Source organism: Myotis davidii, unplaced genomic scaffold (genome assembly GCF_000327345.1).
Source record: "Myotis davidii unplaced genomic scaffold, ASM32734v1 scaffold134, whole genome shotgun sequence".
Classification (NCBI taxonomy): Eukaryota; Metazoa; Chordata; class Mammalia; order Chiroptera; family Vespertilionidae; genus Myotis; species Myotis davidii.
In genome coordinates, this window is record NW_006288853.1 from 4,962,937 (window position 1) to 4,970,252 (window position 7,316).

At 50.0% G+C, this 7,316-nt stretch overlaps 1 long non-coding RNA gene across 1 annotated transcript in view; it reads right to left on the minus strand.

The window, feature by feature from the left end:
- Positions 1-3,753: 3,753 nt before the first annotated feature.
- The window catches only part of LOC107182678, a 5,559-nt gene continuing 1,996 nt past the window's right edge, over positions 3,754-7,316 (minus strand). Inside the window, exons 4-5 of the long non-coding RNA XR_001513395.1 lie at positions 5,089-5,424; positions 3,754-4,371 (exon numbers count right to left, since the gene is read on the minus strand). This is a non-coding gene — a long non-coding RNA (uncharacterized LOC107182678). The remainder of the gene's footprint in view (positions 4,372-5,088; positions 5,425-7,316) is intronic.

Sequence of the window (7,316 nt, forward strand, 5' to 3'; positions counted from 1 at the left end):
GCATAAAACATACAATCCACCGTACTAACCATTTTAAGAGGACAGTCACTGGTGTTGAATATATTCTTATTGTTGTGGAAGCTTTCTCGAAAACTTCATCTTGTAAAACTGACACTTTGTACTCATTAAACAACCATTCCCCATTCCCCTCCCCTCAGCCCCTGGCAACCGCCATTTCCCTTCGTGTCTCTATGGATTTCACTGCTCAAGGTACCTGACGGAATTGGAATCATATAGTATCTGCCTTATTGTGCCTGGCTTACTTGACTTAGCACAACACGTTCAAGGCTCATCCATGTTGTAGCAACTATCAGAATTTCCTTTCTTTTTAAGGCCGAGTAACAGTCCATACAACGCACAAATTCCAAGCACTTTTATGCCACTCCGTGTCTCATCCAAGGTCAAATTTGCCCAGCAATCAAGTCCCACTGCACCCATCCCTACAAGGTGGTGAAGGGCTGGATGAGGGCTGTGGATCTGCAGTATTCCACATGCTCTAGGAAGTGGGAGGAGAGAGGGTGGCAGAGTGAGGACAGGATCCAAGAGGAAGAAGGATGAAACTTCAGCCCCAAAGATGTGAGGGCTGCTCTCCTCATTCTCTCACATGGACCTCCCCCACAGCAATCCGATCCCCTGTCAGAGACCCTCTGGGGGAAGACTGAGCCTGGGGCCAGTAGTAGAGCTGGTTTGAGCCCCACACCTTGGAGGACAGGAGAGGAGCCCGGGCCTCCCAGGGGAGAAGGGCTAAGGATTGAGGCGCCGGTCCCAGTGGCCCCCAACCCATTCTGAACCTCCATTAGCTATCATTGATTGACTTAATATATGACAAACCTGTGACTCCAGTAGCAATGGTAAGTGAATTTGTATTTTATTCATTGTAATTGCATCTGCATACATTTTAAAAAGCAGCAGGACTAATGCTGTGGATACAATCTCTAGACAAGACAGGCCTCATTGGAACTTGCCTGCCTCTGGTGATGACTCAAGCCCTCATTCAAGCCCCTTCCCTCCGCCCAAGAGATCAGCAGAATGCTAACAGCACGCTCCACCATGGGGCTACAAGGAAGGGCCAGCTCAGGACTCGAGAGCATATAGAGCTCATAACTACAAAATACTCTACATCTTTAACTCATTGACATACCACCAGTTCAATGAGTAGGTACTATTACTATTATTCCCGTTTTACAATGAGGACCCAGGTACATGGAGCAATGTGAGGAGGTGGGAGTGGGAGTGGAAACACCTTCAGTCTAGTACCTCTTTGCCACTGAGCCGTGTTTCTTCATCTTTAAACTGAAGGTGTGGGACTAAAGGACATCAAGAGTGGTTCTCGGAGTCCGAGCCAGCAGACATCCGCTGCCACTACGGCTTTTCCCCCGCCCCGCCCACTCAGCACAGCTCCCTGGGCTCCCGCCTGGGGTGGGGGCGGAGGAGGAAGAACAGCGCAGCCTTGCAGGTCACTGGGCAAATGCTTGCCTGCCTTCTGGGGTGAGTCCAGGTCTGGGAAGGGAGCGTTAAGAAGAAATTTCCACGGCCCTTCCTTCAGCCAGGGATTTTCCATTCTGTCTGGGCAGACATGTCTCTCAGAGAAGGGACCTGGCGATCCATAGGAGTTAGTGAACGGCTCAGCGCTGTGCTGGGCTGAGTGTAAGACCTGGCTCTGACTTTGGTTCTGGTTCCTGCCCTAGGAAAGGGGGCAAGTGTGTTGGGAAGGCACAACTGCCCCAGGAAGATGAGCAGGGGAGGGGCAGGACGGTATCAAACGAAGGAACAAAGTACTCAGCCTAGAAGAACCCAAGAGAGAGCCCATCAGGGGAAACTTCCTAGAACAGGAGCCGTGAGCTGGAGGGGCCGTGGAGAAGGAGGCCTGCAAAGGCGGACAGGAGCAGGCAGAACCGAGAAGAAGGGAGGTCATGCGGACCAGCTTTACAGAGGCTGCCATGAGCACGGGACGGTGTAGTGGCCAGGAGAGAGCTGGGTGCAAGAAGTGGAAACTTTGGTGAAGCAATACAGACAGCCAAGGCAGCGGCTTGCGCTCCGGCTTCTGCACTCGCTGTTTCCTCTGCTGGGAACATGCCTCCCTCACAGCCTCACCTGGTTGGTCAGGTGTAGCTCAAAAGTCCCCGCTCCACAGGGGAGCCTTCCCTGGCCACTCCTGCTAAAGCAGCGGTGAGCCACCCTCTAGCAATTATCCATGTTCGTTTTCTCCCCAGCACTTGCCACCACCTGCACTTACCCTGTTTCTTTTAGTGGCTGCCTCCCTCCTAGTGATAGGAGTTCCATGAGAGCAGAATGGCTTGTCTCCATCCAATCCCCAGGGCCCAGCGCACAGCAGCCCTCAATAAATATTGAGTTTAATTGAACTGCACTTGGAGTGTTATGATGAAAGAAAGCCCATGATGATGATGTTTTTTCCCTGAGCACTATTATATGCCAGGTACTGTGGTAAGTGCTTTACAAACATTATCTCATTTATTCCCCTATGGGGGAGATGCTACTATTATCCCTAATAGGCTAAAGAACGGAGGCCCAGAGGGATTGGTTAAGTTGCCCAAGGACACACAGAACCAGGATTTGAACTCACACTTTTAACCTCTAGGCTACCACTGTCTGATAGAAATATAAAATGAACCACATAAGCAACTGAAGATTGTTCTAGTAGCTACCTTAAAGCAAACAGGTGAGGCGCACGCTTCCTCTCCAGAGCGGGCCTGCTTCTCCTCTTCTTCCCCCAGGTGTGTCACCTTTGTCTTTCCCTCTCTGAAGCTCCAAGGGCCCTTCTTTTGCTTCTGTCACTTGTTTCCCGAGCCTATGCAGCCCAGCTGGCTCACTTCTACTACCTCTGTAATTTTCTTTCTTTTGTTGTTAATCCTCACCCGAGGATATTTTTTCTGTTGATTTTTTTTTTTTTTAGAGAGAGTAGAAGGGGGGGGAGAAAGAGAGAGAGGTGAAAGAGAGAGAGATATGAAAGAGATACATTGATTGGTTGCCTCCCCCCACCCCCCTCCCGAAGGAGCCCTGACTGGGGCCGGGAATTGAACCTGCAACCCAGGTACGTGCCCTTACCAGGAGTCAAACCCGTGACTTGTCAGTGCGTGGGCTGATGCTTTAACCACTGTGCAACACCAGCCAGGGCTACCTCTGTAACTTGCTAAATAAACTTTCTCTTAAAAAAGCAGATGGACTCTAGCCAGTTTAGCTCAGGGGATAGAGCGTCGGCCTGAGGACTGAAGGGGCCCGGGTTCGATTCTGGTCAAAGGCACATGCCTGGGTTGCAGGTTCAAGCCCCAGTGTGGAAGGTGCAGGAGGCAGCCAATCAGTGATTCTCTCTCATCATTAGGGTTTCTATCTCTCCCTCTCCCTTCCTCTTCAAAATCAATAAAAATTTATTTTAAAAAAGGAGGTGAAATTAATTTTAATAATATATTTTGTTTAAACTTATATATTAAAAATATGATCATTTCAACATGAAATCAATATAAAAATATTAAGATACTTTTCCATTTTATTTTACTAAGTGTTCAAAATCTGGTGCCTGCCTAGTTGTTACATTTACAGCACTTGCTAAGTTTTCATTAGAGAATTACCTATATTTAGATTTCATAAAATTTGCAGTTGAAAAAATGATTTACATACCCAAGTTGTTCCACACATATTTAAATGTTTTCCAATAACAACATTGTCAATTTTAAAACTTAAATGTAAATTGATTAAAGTTAAATAGGATTTAAAATTTAGTTCCTCCGTTGCATTCATTACATTTCAAGTGCTCAACAGCCACATGTGGTCAGTGGCCACTGTATTGGAGAGCACAGCGCTAGGCTGCACGGGTTCGTCTGCTGAGGAGGTAGGATGGGTGGGAGCGGTCCAGCAAGAGGGATCCAGAGCAGACTGGAGACCAGGTGTGGGAAGGGAAAGCGGGGAAAACTGAGGTGGTAGGACTGGGCCCACATAAAAATGAGGTGGGATGACCAGCCATGACTCCCACCAGCCGGCACAGGCTGGACCCACTCACAAGTGAGTGCCTCCTATGGGTGTTCTGTAGGTCTGGGCGTCCTTTCACTAAGGACGTGGTGGTGGCCCTCAGATCCCTGGGTGACTCCTCTCACGGTTGCTATTCCCTCTCACAACACCACAAGGGATCCTGGGGGTGCATGGGGCTGGCTCTAAGCAGGCTCAGCCTGGGTGGGTGGAATGCTCTCCCTCTTCCCTTCCCTACCTGTGGGCAGCTGGCGGGGTCAGGTGTGTGGTTCTGGTTAAACAACTCTGGAGTCAAATGCCTGGGTTCTGATCCCAGCTCCGCCAGTTCCTTGCTGTGTGATTTCAGACCTTAGACAAGTCAAGTCCTTCTCTGAGCTTCAGTTTCCTCATCTTGAAAATGAAAACCAATAACGAAATGTTGTGAGACTCTGATAACGTCTGTAGAGTGCCCAGTTCGTAGTAAACAATCAATTAACACAAGCTATTCTTCCTAGATAATATCCTTTTCGGTTAAGGACAAAAACGTAGACTGAAAAACCAACCAACCAACAAACAAAAAATGTAGGCTGGAGACTGTTCATGATCACTGGAAAGATTTCCAGCGTGAGCTGTAGAGGTGGATGACGGTTCCTGCCTCAGCCCCCCCCCCTCCCGCCCCCCACCATCCCCTGCATTACACAGACCTGGGTAACCATCAGGAGTCTGGAGGGGGATGTGCCAAAGGCCCTGGGTGCCTGAACATGGGATTACAATGGCCGAGAGACACCTTCTAGAAATGTGGAGAGTGAGTCAGACTGAATCAGGAGCAGGTGAGGTCACCCTGGGTCCCTAGAGTTACTCAGAGTGACACTGGCACATGACTGGCAGGAATGAGGGATGAACCGGGCTCCAGGAAAGCAGGTGGGGCTGGAAAGCACCCAAGACAAGGGAACTGTCGGCGTGGAAAGTCCAGGCAGGCAGAGCACAGACCGAGAGGCAGCCGGCAGAGGCCAGAGTCAGCCTGGCCCGGGTATTTTTGGGGTAGGGCAGCTCCCACGCCCTCTCCCGGTTAGCACCCCAATTAGCCTTCCCCCGATCTTCCCAACTTCAACTCCCCGGCCCCCAAACCTTTGCTCTGCTGGGTCCCCCGGAGTGCCAGGGCTGAGACAGCCCAGAGCAGACCTTTGTCCTCTGCCCTGCCAAATTAGCTCTGGTCACCTCATTCTGCCCACACTTCCAACATTTCCTGTCTTGTCTGTCCGCCCCTCCTGGAATTAGTGCTCCTAAAGGGAGGAGGACTCTCCCTTGCTCACTGTTACATCTCCTGGGCACGGTGCAGACTCTGGCATATAGTGGAATGTTCAGTAGGTACTTGTTGAGACAGTAGACTCAAGACCTCAGTGGGCTCTCATTGTATTTCTCACCATCATTATGTGGGTCAGCCTTCGAGCCTTGTTTCCACATCTACAAAGAGGGAAACATAATCTCTATGGAGAGCCTGGAAAAGGACCAGGTCAGAAAGCGGGGAGGAGGAAGCACCCAGCTGGCTCTACAAAGTGTCTGATGGATAATGTTTCAGACGCAGCTGATGCGCAGATGAACCTAGAGGAGAGGTAACCGAGGCACAAGGAAGTCACGCTGACAGGCCACCTGGGGAGACAGAACGGGACCTCTGCTCGGGTCACGCTGATTCAGTGTCGCTGGGAGTTCCATCCAGAGGTCTCGGAGTGTGCCAGCCTGTGCCTGCCTTGGAAGATAGCCTTTCCCCACTCAGCTTCCTTTTGGGGATGGGGCCGGGTTCCTGGTGGCAGGGAGGGCCTTGGAGACACTGTGATGGCTGCCTCTGGTGCTGGGTGAGCCAACACTGTGTGTGTGTGTGTGTGTGTGTGAGTAGGGGGTATTCTTTACTCCATAAGCATCCACTGGTTCCCCACTGCACCCCAAGAGGGAGGCAGTCCAGCCTTGTGGTGAGATGCTTGGACTCTGGAGTCAGACTGGAATCATATTAAAGGAGCTGATGCACGCAGCCCTTCCTGAGGCCCAGTCCCCCACCTGAAAGAGAGGCTATGAGGGTGGGGCACGTTCAGCACTCAGCACAGCGCCCACCTCACCATAAACACTTAAGGAACTTTTGTTATTAGTTATTTTGTCAGACTATCAGTCCTGTGAGGACACAAGGGACTCTTGTTTTGGCCACTGCTTACCCACAGCCACCATTCTTAGTAGGTGCTCAGGTGGCTGAATGAACAAGTAGAGGAAGGAGAGAAAGAAGAGGAGGAAGGGAAGAAGAGAGGAAGAAGGGAGAGAAAGGAGATTTGTTCTGGGAACTCCTAGCTTCCATGCCCACCACACTCTCCCTCTGTCCCCAAGACACCAGAGTGAGGTGACTCAAGGCTCCTCACTGCATGCTGCGTGGGGTCCAGGAGCACTGATCTCAGATGGGAGTAAGGAGTCTAAATCCTGGAGCCACGTACCAATTGACTAAACTTAGCCTCAATGATCTCCTCTATAAAATGTGGACGATCATACCAACGACCTTGCTGAGTTGTAGGGAGGTCCAAAAGACGTATATAATACACTGAGTACATTTGTAAACTGAAGAGTATTAGAGGTCATTTCGGTGGAGTGACAGGCAGTGTAGGCTCTGGAAACAGCCTTCACGCCGTCAAAACCCACTGCTTGCAGACCCTGAGCCTCAGTTTTCCCATTTGTAAAACAGGGGTAATAATAGTTGCCACCTGACAGAATTGTGAGAATTAAATGAGATAATGCATGAAAAGCTTTTGAATCAGTGGAGAGCATTCAATAAAAGGTGGCCATAATAATCCTCAGGAAGGATTCTGTGAACTACTTCTCACTAAGGTGTGAATGAGTGATAAGACCTAGATGTTCCCTCTCTCAGGGGAGGTTAAATATTAATGCAAGTTAAATGAGTGAAATCCTATCTGATGACGGAATTTTAAAAGAAGGTATAAAGGGAGTAGAGAAGGGCTCCCTAGGGCCCTCAAAACCACAGTTGTTGCCCTGGCCGGTTGCGCAGTGGTTAGAGCTTCGGCCTTCGAACTGAAAGATCCCAGGTTTGATTCTGGTCAAGGACACATGCCCAGGTTGTGGGCTCGATCCCCAGTGGGGGGCTTGCAAGAGGCAGCCGATCAATGATTCTCTCTCATCATTGATGTTTCTATCTCTCTCTCTCCCTCTTCCTTGCTCTCTGAAATCAATAAAAATATACTTAAAACACACACACACACACACACACACACACACACACAAACCACCCACAGCTGTTGCCTAATGCACAAATCCTGCCTGGTCCGGAGAGGGACCACCCACAGGGAAAGGGAGAACACAGTCCC